This window comes from Barbatula barbatula, assembly GCF_947034865.1.
Source record: "Barbatula barbatula genome assembly, chromosome: 10".
In the NCBI taxonomy this organism is placed as follows: Eukaryota; Metazoa; Chordata; class Actinopteri; order Cypriniformes; family Nemacheilidae; genus Barbatula; species Barbatula barbatula.
Window position 1 is genome coordinate 2820311 of NC_136773.1, and position 15038 is coordinate 2835348.

The 15038-nt window shown below is 40.7% G+C and overlaps 1 protein-coding gene across 4 annotated transcripts in view; it reads left to right on the plus strand.

Annotated features, from left to right (window-relative positions):
- The first annotated feature begins 202 nt into the window (after positions 1-202).
- bcl9l (bcl9 like) overlaps positions 203-15038 on the plus strand; it is a 35282-nt gene continuing 20446 nt past the window's right edge. Inside the window, exon 1 of one of the 4 annotated variants that reach the window (XM_079465930.1) lies at positions 203-559. The gene's annotated coding sequence lies outside the window, so the exon portion shown is untranslated. The remainder of the gene's footprint in view (positions 560-15038) is intronic. The other 3 variants (XM_079465931.1, XM_079465932.1, XM_079465929.1) reach the window with 3 other exon arrangements.

The following is a 15038-nucleotide window of genomic DNA, read 5'->3' on the forward strand; positions in this document are numbered from 1 at the left end:
TTATTTTTAAATATACAACGATAGTAAAACGAGTGTTCATTTTCTGGATTTCATTCTTTAGTTTGCAAGTGCACATATAGAAATGTTTGATTGAATTGTGTTCTTTCATGGCAGAAAGATTCTTGAGTTGACACCACAGGAAACAGTGTCTGGGTGAGAGTGTCACTCACTCTCATGTGTGTGTGTGTGTGTGTGTGTGTGTACGGTGAGTTGAGTAATGAACGCTAGAGCTGCTGTCTGTCTGAGCGCCTCATCAGTGAGCGCTGGCTGAGTGAATGCGCCTTCTGCTACCTCTACACTATGGGCTGGAATATGCAGACAGCGGAGTCATGATCTGCTGTCTTCCCGGGGACTCGTCATCCGCTCGGAGCCCGACGAAAACAACACTGTAAGGCGTCTCGCCTCGTATCGAAGCGCCGCGGGAATCGCACCGGACACTGAACGCAGCCGGCCGGAGAGGATCTTGCGCAGTGGCAGCGAGCGACCACCGCTTCGGGTGATGTCGGCTGGCCGTCACTCTTGACATCGGCCTCCCCTCTCGGACGCACAGCGGAATGGGGTAGGAAACCTGCACGCACACGCACACGGCGATGGAAATGCGGGCGCGCTCCGACAGCGCCGCGCGTCTCGGGCGGTCGGATCTGGCGAGGAAACGTTTTGGGAAAACGCGCGAAAGCGATTCGATCGCCGGTTGTGTTGTAGCGAAGCGCTCCGGCGCGGAACTCGCGGTCACCGCGGCGGCTGACAGGAATCCTGGAGTTAGCCTCGGCTGCTAGCTGGCTAGCTAACTGGCTCGCTTCTATGCAATGGATGCTAATGAGCTGACGAGAGGCGTCGGGCCCGTCTCCATGTGACCGTGAAACGACACGAAACGCCACGGAAGACTTTGTTGCGCTTGTGGCTGTCGTGTACGCGTGTCGTTTGAAGGTTTGCGTTGAGAAACGAGTATAAGGAGGTTTGAATGGCAGTAAGAGGCACTTGAAGAATGTGATGGTGCTGTTGATCTGCGCGCTCGGCCGCGACTCACCATCGCGTTTATTTGGTCAATGGAAACATAGTTGTTGTTCGGAAAAATCAACACTATAGTAGTTTTATTATAACATTTTAAAGAGCTGCGTTCACTTTTATCGGGTTGCAAAGTGTCCAATTGGTTAAAACCAACACACTGTGTGTATAGGCTATGCACTGGCTTCATGTTGTAACTTTATTTAGATACTTCCATAACGTCTAGAAGTGGCCTGCAGAAAGATGGCACACGTGACAAAATGTTCAATGATGAAGGATTTGGATGCTCTGGTTGTCATGTGTTCACATGGTCACACTTATTGGGATGAACTACACTTCTGGTTACTTTACCGTATCCATTCACTGAAAGTGTTCACGGGTCATCTGAAAGTATCATTTCACATCACGAAAAGTCTACAAAGACCTTATGAAGTGCTTTAAAAGATCATCTGACCGAAATATTGTTTATGTTGGCTGAATCGCTGGCGGACAATGTTAGCAATCTCCATACGTGAAGGCAAACACGCTTATATACTGTATTATATTTCCTTTTCATCGCAGTGACACGGTAAACTGTTCTTTCAGGCACAATTGAATGACATCCGCAACCTATTTTTCTTTCTGGATTTGTTGCATTAACACAAGCCACGCGCGTGATGAGAAGAATGTGGCCTGTGATTTTATTGATCAGATATTGACGTGATTGCGAAAAGTGGGCGATTCTTGTCAGCCTCCTTGGTGACTTTGGCCGTGTTTGGCCAACTGGATCTTACAGGACTGGGAAAATGAATAAGGTCAAATTAAACTGTTGGCTATAAGGCTTCTCCCATTTTTTGGCCTCTGTTTGCTACCCATGCTCCGCTAATTTTCTTTTTCCTGTCCGATCTCCAGGGTCTCAGTGACGCAAGCTGATTAAGTTAGTGCTGCGTGTGATAGAGAGAGATAGCGATACCGAGAACCGACCCCAGATCAGGCACGGCCGATAAGGTTGCATTTCATCTCCAGAGTTTGGGCAAAGCGGTCCTTTTAAATTAAATGGATCTTTTCCTCCATCACAAGAAGCCGACAGACCGTCAGCCACAGTAAGAGTGTGACTATAGCGAGAGGCGGAGAGGGACGGAGGGAGAGAGAGAATGTGTGAAGTGTATTCTGGCAGTGTTTGGCTGCTCTTTAGCCCACTGGCCACAACGCCTGTGCCTCCCCATTAGCTAGTGTTGCGAGCGTGATATCCTACCACGCTATTTATAGCAGCTCACAGAGTTTGCAACTTGATCTGAATTGTCTTTAAGGCCGAAAGGCACGCAGTGTGTTCAGCCCAACACCTCATAGACATCAGCGAGTGGTTTAGAGCCGAGCTTCTCGACGGATTTTCAATGAAGCCACATCTGGCGGTAATTCAAGACAACGTTCAATTTGTTTATCGAGTAAAACAGTTGGGAATGCCCTTACAGTTAAACGTTGAAATGGAGTTAATTTACGCTGTAAAGGGATAGGACAACCGAAAATGAAAATTGGCAACATTTACTCACCCTGGAGTTGTTCCAAACTTGGTTTTGTTGATCTCCATTGACCACCATCATAGTTTTGCTTCCCGCTATGGTATTCAGTTGCTCAACAGAACTGTTTGGTTACATTCTTCTAAATGTTTTTTTGTTCAGCAGAATGTATAATGTATACAGGTTTGGAACAACGATGACAGATTTGTCCCTTTAAGAAGGTTCTACATTGGAAATATACCTTTTACTTTATCAAATTAATCTATAATTTGTTAAGTATTTACGTGTGAGGTTTGGAAAATCCACTTACTTTCATCTGACCCTTTACCCTGTACACTTTGCAAAGACAGACTGGGGGATCACCTTATTAGTACGTTAGTAGGCTTTTACTCAATTCACATTGACTTTTATACATGGTCTATTAAAACCTCTGACATCATAATTACGCCATTCTATCAATCATCGCTGGAAATATTGATCAGCCAATCTAAATCCTCTTACGCATGTAAATGTAGACACTCGAGTGCATTTGTTTGCGCTTTGCAGAAGAGCGTTGCCACCTGAGGAACTCTCAGTCTGTGGTTAGAATGGTTTGACCTGAAGTTGTGATGCTTTAAGGAACTAAACTAGATCATCGCATGTCAGCCACAGAGAACATTTGTCTGAGAATTGCTTGGCATTTCTATGTAGTGACTAGTGAGTTGGAGATAGACGGTGTGAAACGCAGGGATCCGGAACAGTAAAACGTCGCCCGAACCTGTGGCTCTTTGTGTAGGAGCATGTCTGTTAACTGCTAGACGTGGATGAAGAAACTATCCAAAATGTGGGCAGGGGACACATGCTAAATCTCATCAGACTCTCAGTATGACATGTCTTTAGATGCCTGGTTGCCACGGATACGCCATCGTGAAGCTTAAAAACGAAACTTTGTAGAACATTTCTGTTTTAGCTTTGTCTCATGAACAATAACTGTTATTGTGACGTTGCACTTAAATGTTACAAAAGGCCGATGTTGAGAAGTCCTCCGATCCATTGTCAAAGCAACGGTTGGCAGAACTTTCCTGTACATTTGTTCTTTTATGCAGCTAGCTGTAATGGGGACGTGCACAAATGTACTTTTTATCGCCGGTCTAGACTTTGAATCTCATCGTTTATATGCTTGTATGGAGGCCTCTGTGTTCTGTTCTGTTCAGCGTCTTGTGTGTACACGCTCTAACATCTCTAGACGAAAGTCTCCATGCCCAGTGTTGACTCAGATTGCTGTCTTATAAATCAGACCACAGAGCACAAGGGAAGATCATTTGTAATAAAATAAAGATGAAATGTTTTACGAAAGGAAAAATAAGGACACTTTTTAGTTGTTACCGGACTTAAGCAACAATGAAATGAATACAAAACCCTCAGTTATTTGTATAAAATGTACCATACACCGTGTAAATATAATTTACTACTAGAAAACTACTTTTTCAGGTCACATTATTGTATATGGTTACAGAAAAAAGTTCAGATTAGAACTAGCTGCCTTAGAAATAATATAGTAAAAACATAACTAAGCTATATCAAGTGGTCAATTGTTTCATGGCAGGTTAAAAAAGTCATTAAAATATCAAGTTTTTTTGACAGTGCAATATTTGGTGGTTTAAATACTAAAGAAGTGACGTAAAAATCTGAAGGCCTTCCATCATTTTGACAGATTACAATAAATGGGCAATTTGTATGCATCTGTCACTCACCCCCCAGGCGTGCAGTGGTGCGGTCTTTACCGAGTTTTTTCCCTTAGAAAAGTGACTGGTGTCTTTTTGGATGAGCATTAGCTTTCAGTGAGTGGAAAAATGTCTCTCTCTGCGTCTTCTCCGTTCAGTGAACGGCAGAAGCAGCACATTCATGACCAAACCGCAGCTTACTTGCGAGAGAGTACAAAACACATTTTACAGGCACCTGTCGTTGTTACTGACATATAAACATAAACACTTGACTGTCTGACTGACAACAGAAATATGAAATATACATATGAATATAGGCCTCAACAGCTTTATTGGGCATTCAGTTGTATTAAAATACAGTAAGTTCAGAGAGTATACGAAAGTACAGTGTGATGACGTCACGAACATCCCAGTTAGCATGTGACACCGCCTTGCACCATCGTGACGGGTAATAATAGATTATGACGGATGTTTTAGGAGCCTGTCCGTCAAAATGACAGACAACAAAAAAGACTAGCGCAACCTAGTTGCAATTCTATTAAATTCTATCAAAAATAAAACGATTTCTCCTAGTCAGGTAGGTGACGCTTTCCGAATTGTCACATCCGTAATGGTTTCATATTCCCCTAAATTGACACATGAAAATCTAAGAAATGTTTCATGAAGAGTCATCCCTTTGTTGCCCTCCATTTGTTGCGTATTATTGCTTCTGGTTTGCACATTTTAATTCACTGAAATCTTATGTTGTCTCTCAAAAACAGTAAAATCTTGTCTGTCACCTCCATAACGCATGTTTATTTCCCTTTTTTGAAATAGAAAACCTATGCATGGACCGACATTTTTCTGGGGCTAAGTAAAATCTAAACAGATGGTTCAATATATTGCTGTTAAATACATTCTCCGAGAGTTAATATTTCAACTAAAAATGTCACTTCCATAACACTGCACGGGTTTTTCTACTGGCCCAGTGGGGCAAGTGGTTAAAATTTGTTACTGGCTCTGCCACAAAAAAAGTGACTAATCGGTCAGTGATGGAATAAGAACGAGTAACCCAAGTATGTTTTGGATAAAAAGCGTCTGCTAAATGACTAAATGAAAACCACAGGATTATGTTGTTTTGCCACATCGTAAAATCTGCGATACTTTGAAGGTGATTCAGAGAGTTGATAACTTAGTCCAACCTTCCAAAGACCGGACGAAACTACGGAGAGGAAGGTGAAATGTGTCGTCGACTGTACATGTGTTTCGGGTCTATTAAAGGCCGTTTGTAATGCGTCGGAAGGACAATGAGATTCAACGTTCGGAACAAAGTGTTTCTTATCTGGTCAGGTGATCTGAGAGCTTCCAGATGAGTTACAAGCCAGCGTGCTAAGGCGAGCTATGAAAGAATAATGTGATATTGAGAAGCTTTGAGCGTGACGAAAACAACAGCGTCCAGCTGTGAGGCTCAACGAAGATACCGAAACACTCCAAGCTCAACACAACAAGCATTTTTACCTTCAGCACGAGCTCTTTGGTTGAATCGTGCCAGAACTTTGCCCCACATTTACAGTGGAATGGAAATGACGCTGTGCGATTGGCCGAAGTGCAACGTGTATACACAAACTTAATTTAAGGCTTTAAATATTTAGCTGTGCGAAGTGAAATGTCTTCCATAAGGGCAAATTTATGGTATTCTTTCCCCTGTAATGGGCAATGTTGATACTTTAGTGAATTTATGAATTTACAAAGACCTGTAGATGTAGTTTGAGTTGGAAGTAAAAGTTTTCGTGTTACAAATTTCATCATTTGTGAAAATAGTTTGTGGGTCATAAAATGAGGTTGAGTGATGCGTGATGCCACATGGTAAAATATTTTTTGTGATGTTTGCATCATTCTTGATCGTGTTTAAAGATATGGAATTTGACTAACCCCAAACTCTGTATACAATGTTGGTGAATAACTCATTTCACCCTTACAGCCACATGACAACCACACTAAAAAACCCTACGAACACCCTAGCAACCTTATAGAGAAGTCTTGACAACCACCTGCGAACATCGTGAGGAGAATTTCGCATTGGCCACCATTCACATTTACTTCAGAAATGTAGTTAACCTTAAAATATGACAAACCCTTCTGCGTGAGTCATTTGTGTATTCATCACACACACACACACACACACACACACACACACACACAAACATTAAACATGCTTGTGTAAACATGTTGAGCGCCAAATCCTTTTACTCAAATGCATCTCTCACTTTCCTACCCTCTCTCTGTCTCTCTTGCGTAACAGACTGCGACAGGTGTTCTAGGCTGCATTTACATCGTCCTGATTTGATATTTTGACAAATCGTTTTGTCACAACTGTTTACATTCGACTATCCCACACGTGCAGCCGCAGCCCTGCGAGCGCCATCGAGGTCGTACATACACGTGCACGTATGCATGAGACTGTTCAAAAGCAGCTGTCTGCCTGTCTTGTGTTACCAATACTGTGAAAAGGACTGAAGCACCCCAGCTTGGCATCTCTCACTCTGCATCTCTCGCCTTTCGGTGCTGCGGCTGCAGTTCACTCTTTTTTTTCCCTTGGTCTAGTTGGCAGACGTCCCAAAGCGTGTAAGAGATAAAACAACCCTTGACCCCCGGGCAAAGTGAGACCAGATCTTCCCTGTCTTTAGAGGGAGAGCGAGAGAAATGGCCTTCAGAGCTCACCAAGGGACCGCGGCCTTAGCATACATACACAGTACACGGCTGTTCTGTGGCCATGACAGTCTGCTGTTTATGCTCGTCTCCTCTCACTCTTTCTTTCATACGTTCTATTGGGGGTCACATGGTACATGCTATGCACAAACTCAATTCTACCATGTGATCACACTGTGTACACACAAAGAGATGCATATGTATTGCACAAATATTGGCTGTTAAGGCCCGAAGAAGCGTTTGGATGACGTTCAATATTTTGTTGTAGTGTTTGATAACAAATAAGTCCTAACAATTTTCTATTTTATACTATCAGTCATTTTATACTATCAGTCATGAACCAACACACTCGAGCTACCCTGGGTGTTTTTTTCAGACTTCACAAGCTCTCGCAGAATACGTAATGCTTTTGTTAACACATTCCCAGTGTGGATCTTCAGCCGGGTTGTTTATATTGGCTCATTCGATTGCTGCGCTCCTCCTTCCTCTTTTTCCTTCTTCAGACCTCTCCAGTCCGCCCTCCCTCCCTCTTAGGTAAACAGTATTCTTTCACTTTGTCGTTGCATTGTTGTTCGGCGCGAGGGCACGGCCAGTGTTTTCAAACAAGGGACGGCTGCGAGATAATCACCCCCTGACTGCATCCGCTCTCACTCTATTTATTGTCGTCGTCATCCAGCCTCACGCTCTCCGCTCTTCTCTCATGCGGCTTTCATTTGCTGGGACCCTTGTCGTGTGCTGTTGCCACAGCAACCTGACCGGACCCCCGACAGGCTTATTTCTTGGCTTTCACCTGCGCAAAGTCCCACAATGCACTGCACTGTCGTTTACAGCGAGATGCGCAACAAAGACCTCTCATGTATATACAAGTGACTCTCGCAATTGTCCTTAAGGTACTTTTTTCTCCGGTTTCTTCGTTTTGTAAATGGCAATCATGTTTATTACAACATGATCATGATTGGTTTGCATTTACAAATATCCTGGCATGAGCCGCGCGTATCCAACTGATTCTGAGAAACTGGAAGAGATGCGTTCAGTAATTATAGATAATGACAAAAATGGCTTTTGAGAAAAGTAATCACCTGATGCCGAAGAAGGTTTCAGAGAGTGATTGTAATTCGCTGTGGGTTGTTGTTGATAATGTTGTTTATCAGTTGTTCAGCAGGGTGTCTCTGATGTTCACTGCACACTGGAAAGATGATATATGTCTCTGGGCCTGAAACATACTCTACATTCGGTACTTGAACGCAGTTACGAATGCTTGGCCGGTGTCCTCTTGTACATCGCTGATGTCCTTCTGAAACCTTGTATCTCTTTATTTTGAGATTTTTCAGCGTTTATGTTTGTCACAGGGTTTCGCAAATATTTATCCAATAAAAAGATTTAACAAGTGCTCGTCAACTTTGACAACACGGTATGTAATCATTTAAAAAGCATCGTGTTTTTCTATTTCCTGAAAAACTGTGAATTTGGACACACAAGGTTTCAGAAGGACACTGGGGACATGCTTAAAGATGCTTAAACCTGATGCCCATTGGTGTCTTTCTCGTGCTAATGTGTTTTTTATTCAGATTGGAAGCGAATTTTGTATTGTTTTTTTCCAAATCGCTTATTTCAAGATAACCGCAATTATCGTGAATCCTTTCAAAACAAGGGTGGTCTGCAGTATCTGCTGCATTTCACATCCTTTGTTCTTGATCTGCACTCACTGTTTCATTCAAAGACATTTCTCCATCATTCGAGTTGTGTTAGCTTTGTATTTTTGTTGTTGTTGTTGTTGATTTGTTTTGTTTCCTGCATCTACACAGCAAGACCGTCATGTCTAGTTTTAGCACTCAAGACACAATTCTTCTCTGTTAAGGTCACGCTACAGTAAATAATATTAGTTATAAGTATATATTCCCGTCATTGAAAACATTTATTGACATTAATAGTTCAATCATCAAAGCCTTCAAACAGACAATTAATCGCCATAATCGCAATTATTTAGTAGACAGATTTCATAACCTTGAAAGCCCTATTCAATAGTCCAGCTCAAGAATTTCCGGTGAATTGTCAGCTGTCAAGATGTCATTCTATACTCATGCCTTCATATTGCCTCAGAAGAGGATCACTGGGTGGATGCAACAACCCCCTCACGACAACTTTATATCTCGTTTTACACCCAACTAAATGAATGCTAGGTCCAGCTATTTAACTGTTATTTCACATTTTCATGTGCATGCTGGCATACATGGTTTATGTTTAGGGTTTGAATACAACACAACTCAACTCGTCTTCAATGAAAATAATTTAATCACATTGTATTTTTTGACCACTTTTCTTTCCCTTAGAATTCAACTTGGTATCTGTATTCACACTGATCAGTTTGAAACTCTTGTTGACGTTTATTGGATTACTGCCAATGAGATTTTAGAATGTTGATGTTTGTTGGCGTTTGTTGGCATTTGCTAGAATTTGTTGGTGTTTGTTTGAATCTGCTGGTGTTTGTTTTGTTTTTATGGTGTTTGTTGAAGTGTGTTGGAGTTTGTTGGATCAGTGTGAGTAAAGCTTGATTTGTTCTACGCCAAACCCAACGCAGAGCCGCGCACCCTACGTCTTAGCCTAATGCGCGAACCTTCTCTAAAAATGTAAGAACACGTAAATTCAACGCAGATCGCAAGCATTGTGATTGGTCTGCTTGAAGCCCTCATCAAATTTTTTTATATAAATACATTTTTCTTCTGTATTTAACAACTCAAGGTGCCATAGTGACTGTTTACTCTCTGCTATCACTGCTAATGCTTTTCCAACAGCATACACAAGCTGCTTCTTCTTCGGCTCTTGTCTTGGTTACACGATTAGTATACACTGACGCACGGGTATAAATAAAAACGATGCGTTACATACGGCGTAAAGGATTTGCCAGTGTGTCTATTGTGCAAAGCATTCATGGGACAATGCATTTACTTTACTTCACTAACTAACAGATCCCACAGAAGCATATGCAGAAGTGCAAGGTGCTTTACGCCGCCAAGAATAACACAAGGTTTGGAGGATTTCCAACTGTAATTGTAGCTATTGTGCTTTCCCATTATTTGACTTCTTCAGCGCGCACTTTGTCTGACGTGTCAGTATGTGCATATGTAAATATTTGGGTGGTCATACCATATGGTTTTGACATGACATCTTTTTCGAATGATTTGTTTTCGCAGCATCATTTCATTAGATGTTTGGTTCTGAAAGGTATGACATGTTTACACAGTACATCAGCCACATCAGAGCAAGGGAATATTGTTTTCCACAATGACCCCTTTAATACCAGCGCCTCTGTTTATGTGTTCAGCAAGAGGGCGCTTCAGTCAGACTTTGATTTGTTACATCCTCCATCTTCCCATGACGGCTCTAGATTAGGACTATTCCTCTCTCCCGACACTGCAGTTGCTTGGCAATCATGACGGCACATCCAGTGGATATAGAGGATGCTGGAGATCACATTACAGAGTGACATGATCTGTCAAACAGGGCTGGACAGTTTAGCTAATATAAAAAGCTCTGTTTTTCAGCCTTTTGGCGATATTTGATATGTTTCTATATTTGTCTGTATCGGCTTGAAGTGATTTGCAAAAGTGACTTTTCGATAAGGCGTTGTCAAGGACATTCCAGATGTTTAATAAAGGAAGTAACTGTTAAATGTTTTTAAAAATGAACTCTTATATGAAATAAGTTTTATGTAAATAAAAATAAGAAATATTATTTACAATTATGAATTTGGCAGACACTTGTCCAAAGTGACTTGCAATGTCATTCAAGGTGTACAGTTTCAATTTGTTTGTGTTTTTTACCAGTTTAACTAAATTGACACATTATAAACACAATTTTGTTTACAGATGGTGGTCCAGTGCCGATGCGTCTTGTATAATCGTTTGTGCATATATGAGACATCCAAAGTCCCAAAACTCCAGATCTACTTAAAACGCCTAGATCAATCACACCCCCACATCTCTACGTCAATAAATGGTAATGTTTGCATGCCGTTGCCCAAATGTACAATAGAGCTTCTGTTATTGCAACCGTGATGATGCAGTTGCACGCTCTGGGCTTACGCGCACTGTCGCTGTGCTTGCATAGTTATTAGCGTACTGTTTTTACAACGGTTATAAGGCGAAACGTCTTCGAGTGAGAGGAGGGATGAAATTACAATCGGCCTTATCCTGGAAGTTTGCGGTGATGCTAAGGGGCATAACATTTCCACACACATGCCTGAGATATTCAGCCAATCACAACGCACAATTTAGTAGAAATCTACGTGTTTTAGAAAGGCGGGGCATAGAGGAGCTACAATAATGTACGGCATGTGAAAAATTGTGAGCTTAATACGTATAAACACATTGTATTAAACCAAAAACACAAGTATAGCATGTTTTTAATGATGTCCTATGACTCCTTTAATGCACAACGAACTAACACCATTGTTTTGACATTAGCTAACATTGACAAAATGAATACACACGGAAAAATGATTGTTTAATAACAGTTCATGAATTCAACCTTATTGTAAACCGTGTTGGGTAAGTTACTCTGAAAAAGTAATGACTTACTAGTTACTAATACATATTAAAATTGTGTAGTTAGATTACTGTACATGACAAATGAAAAGTATTGAATTACTTTCTATATTCTTTATCAACCTTGAGTAGTTCAAGGATAGACACGAAACGACTCTCAATTCATTCAAATAAATAATATGAAACGACAAATAGTTCTCTTATTAACTGACTAAAGTATTACAAATTGATACTTTAATGTAAATTCCACTAATGTACACATTACACTATTTAGTTCAATTACATTCAAGTAACTGTAATTAAATTACAGAAACAATAAGAGTAATCCCTTACTTAATCTTTTTAAAGGAAACTAATTTAGAATCTAACTTAGTAACTAGTTACACCCAACACTGAAGTGTTACCAATCTTTATCCAATGATCACTAAAGACCGAAAAAGTCATAACAAATGAATTGGTCGAAAGGTGCGGAACCCTGTTTACATCAGTCAAGCCATTAGTTTGATCAAAAACCGCAGCTTGGATTCTTCTCTTGGCTCTCTATGACACATCAGCGTGGCTTGGACAGCGAGCCCCTCAGAAGAAAATTAGATCAGTTCTAATAAGCTGATTCTTGACGTATGCAACCTGCAGTTGGCGTCCCCAAGTCTCGTCTCTCCCAAACTCGATCTTGGGTCCTCGTGGAGCACAAACGTAACTTTTTGTTCCGATTCCCTTCTGAGTCGACCTGTTCTCTTACCTGCAAGTCCCGCACACACACATTCTGCAGCTACTGTAGCTTCTGTCTAACGCATGTGACTGTTGCACTCTCGTAACCTTTTGTTCTACTCGAGACTGCACTGCGCTCACTCCCACGACAACGAATGACACAAAAACAAACGGCCCGTTGCGGTGGAGGAACAATGGAGTGACTGAGCAGGGAAGACACACAGCTGGACTAAGAGAGAGAGAGAGAGAGAGAGAGAGAGAAAGAGAGAGAGAGAGCGGTAAATACTAGATAGACTTTCTGACACTGGAAGGGTTCTAGGGAAACTCTCTCTTGTGATGACGGGAGGATTTGACAGGATCTGTCTCATTTTGGACTAATAGCCAGACTGGGAGTGTTGAGCCCTATTCTTTACTCTTTACTCATCTCTCTTTTTGTGTATGGTGTATTTAGTCAAGCACAAAAGCAATAACCTAGTTTAATTTGTTACGTTTAAGCACAATTCAACAATCAGGTCATTTTTGTGACCTACTGACCTCTATTGTCTCTTGACCTACAATTGTCTTACGGCAACTTCCCATGATTCCGTGCGAAAGGGCTTCTGACTGGGTTTGAAGAAAATGAGTATCAGGTGTTGTACCTTATGGGTGTTTGCTAGACATCTACTTTCTGGACATATTGTTCTTTTATTGCTAATGCTGCCTTCACTTGCTCTCGGAAATTCGATTATTAACATTAGAAGCATTTAGTTACATTAAAACATTACATGCAAACATAAAAAGAGCACCGTTCCATAAATGATGTCCGGGTTGAAGTGGGAATCATCGAATTCCGAGCGCATGGTAAGGCTGCATACAAATTTGGAGTATTGTACAAATTTCCTCCATTTTAAAGGGATAGTTCACACACACAAAGACATTTTTCATGATTTATTCACCCTCGTGTTGTTCAAAACCTGTATATGACACTTGCTTCTGTGAAGATATTTTGATAAATGGTTTTGTGTCTACGTAACATGTAAATCAATGAAGAACATTCTTCAAAATATTTTTTTGTGTCCTTCGGATGAAAGAAAGTTATAAACTCGAAGGCTTATTGTTAATCACTAAAATAAGCTGAAATATCTAAAGAAACAGACTATATCGATTAAAAAAATCCCTTAAGGATGAGCAATAGCAATAGTAACAGCTTGTCTTCGCAAGCACCAGTAACAAGTCATCAGCGTATCATTTATAGAGCTGTCAGACATAATTGATGCTCAGTCAAATGTCAAGACGATCTTACAGACGGCATGAATAATGGGTTTGAACACAGTTTAAACGTGTTTAATGGCTCCCTCTTCACACACTTCATTAGGGTCTGAGAAGAACACATGCCGAGACAGAAATAGAGATAGACGGGAGGAGAGGCAAGCGTTCAGGCTGTGTGAAGTAGTCTCCGCATGCCGAGGAGAAATGAAAGAAAACGAAAAGAGTTAGTCATCGCGTGTGTGGATCTATTAGTCAGACGAAAAACACGTTAGCGGAAAAATTTCAGGTTTCTGTTTTGTGAGATTCATGTCTGAACAAGACGAGGCTTTTCGCATGATCGGCCCGACTTGTGACATTAAGGACTCTTTGTGTTTCTCTCGTCCTGATGGAGTATAGCTGTGCAAGTGAGCGCTGAGTCACCGGTTGTTATCTGGGGTGTGTGGTAGTGATTTCTGTGGCTGCGACATAAGTATGCTCACTGCCGAGTGCTCACTTTGTAGAATTACAGTGTGTTGAAATTGACTGTAAATGACTTCAGTTCTTGACTAGGGATGATCGAGATTGCAAACAAATCACTTTGGGGTTCGCGCGGCACGCCGGAAAGAGCTGTTTTAGATTACAGCTTTATTCAAATTGAGCTGAAAATGACCAAAATGTGCAGCGTGTGGGGTTGAAACGAAGCATTTCCGAAAGATTATTAGAGCTTTGGGCTTTTTTAGACCCATCAGAATCGATGGATCAGTCTAAACTAAGTATTTTACACAAATTATGGTGTTTCACGCTGAGGTTCACCAACTATAAAAAGCATTAAAAAGGCTTGATATCCCGTGGCTGTTGTCAGAAGAATTTGCATTTGACTAAAGCGTTGCACAAACCCTCAAGTCACAACGGCTGACTTTAGCTTTAAAACCACAACTGAAATGACAAATTGACAAGACCATGACCATCCAGCACATCAACGCTTTCTTCCTGGAAGGATATACACTTAGCATTTTTTGGAAGTAATTGTAGCAAGAACCAATAAAAAGCTATTATTGATCTGTATTAAATATTGTTATTAAATCATATTTAATATTATTAGTAATATCAGTTATTATTAATATTATTATAATACTATTATTTGATTCCGGTATTAATAATAAAACATTTCTATAATAATAAATTATCTTATTTAATATTTATCCAGCACACCAATACTTACTGTCTTACAGAAATTATATGGGCAATTCCGAACGTTTGGAAATTATGGACGTGGGATAAAAATGCTCCGAGAATGAATTTATTATGGATGTATTGAACCGTCTGTTTATATTTTACTAATCCCTTGTCTAAACATAAAAAAATGTCAGTCTATGAACAAATCTTCCATTTAAGAAAAAAAAGGAAACAAACATGCGTTGTGACAAAAATAGATGTGGTTTTGGGAGACGACAAACTTTGCAGGATTTCTGTGAATTAAAATTCACAATCCTGAAGCAATAATACCCTATGAATGGAGAAGCGATGCCTCTTTATAGAACAATAACTAGTTACTTTATTAAAATTTTCACGTGTCCATTTATGAGGAATATGTCCCGTTATGGATGTGTCAATCCTGAAAATGGCACTTACCAGACTATAGAAATCATGCACTAAAAATAAAACAA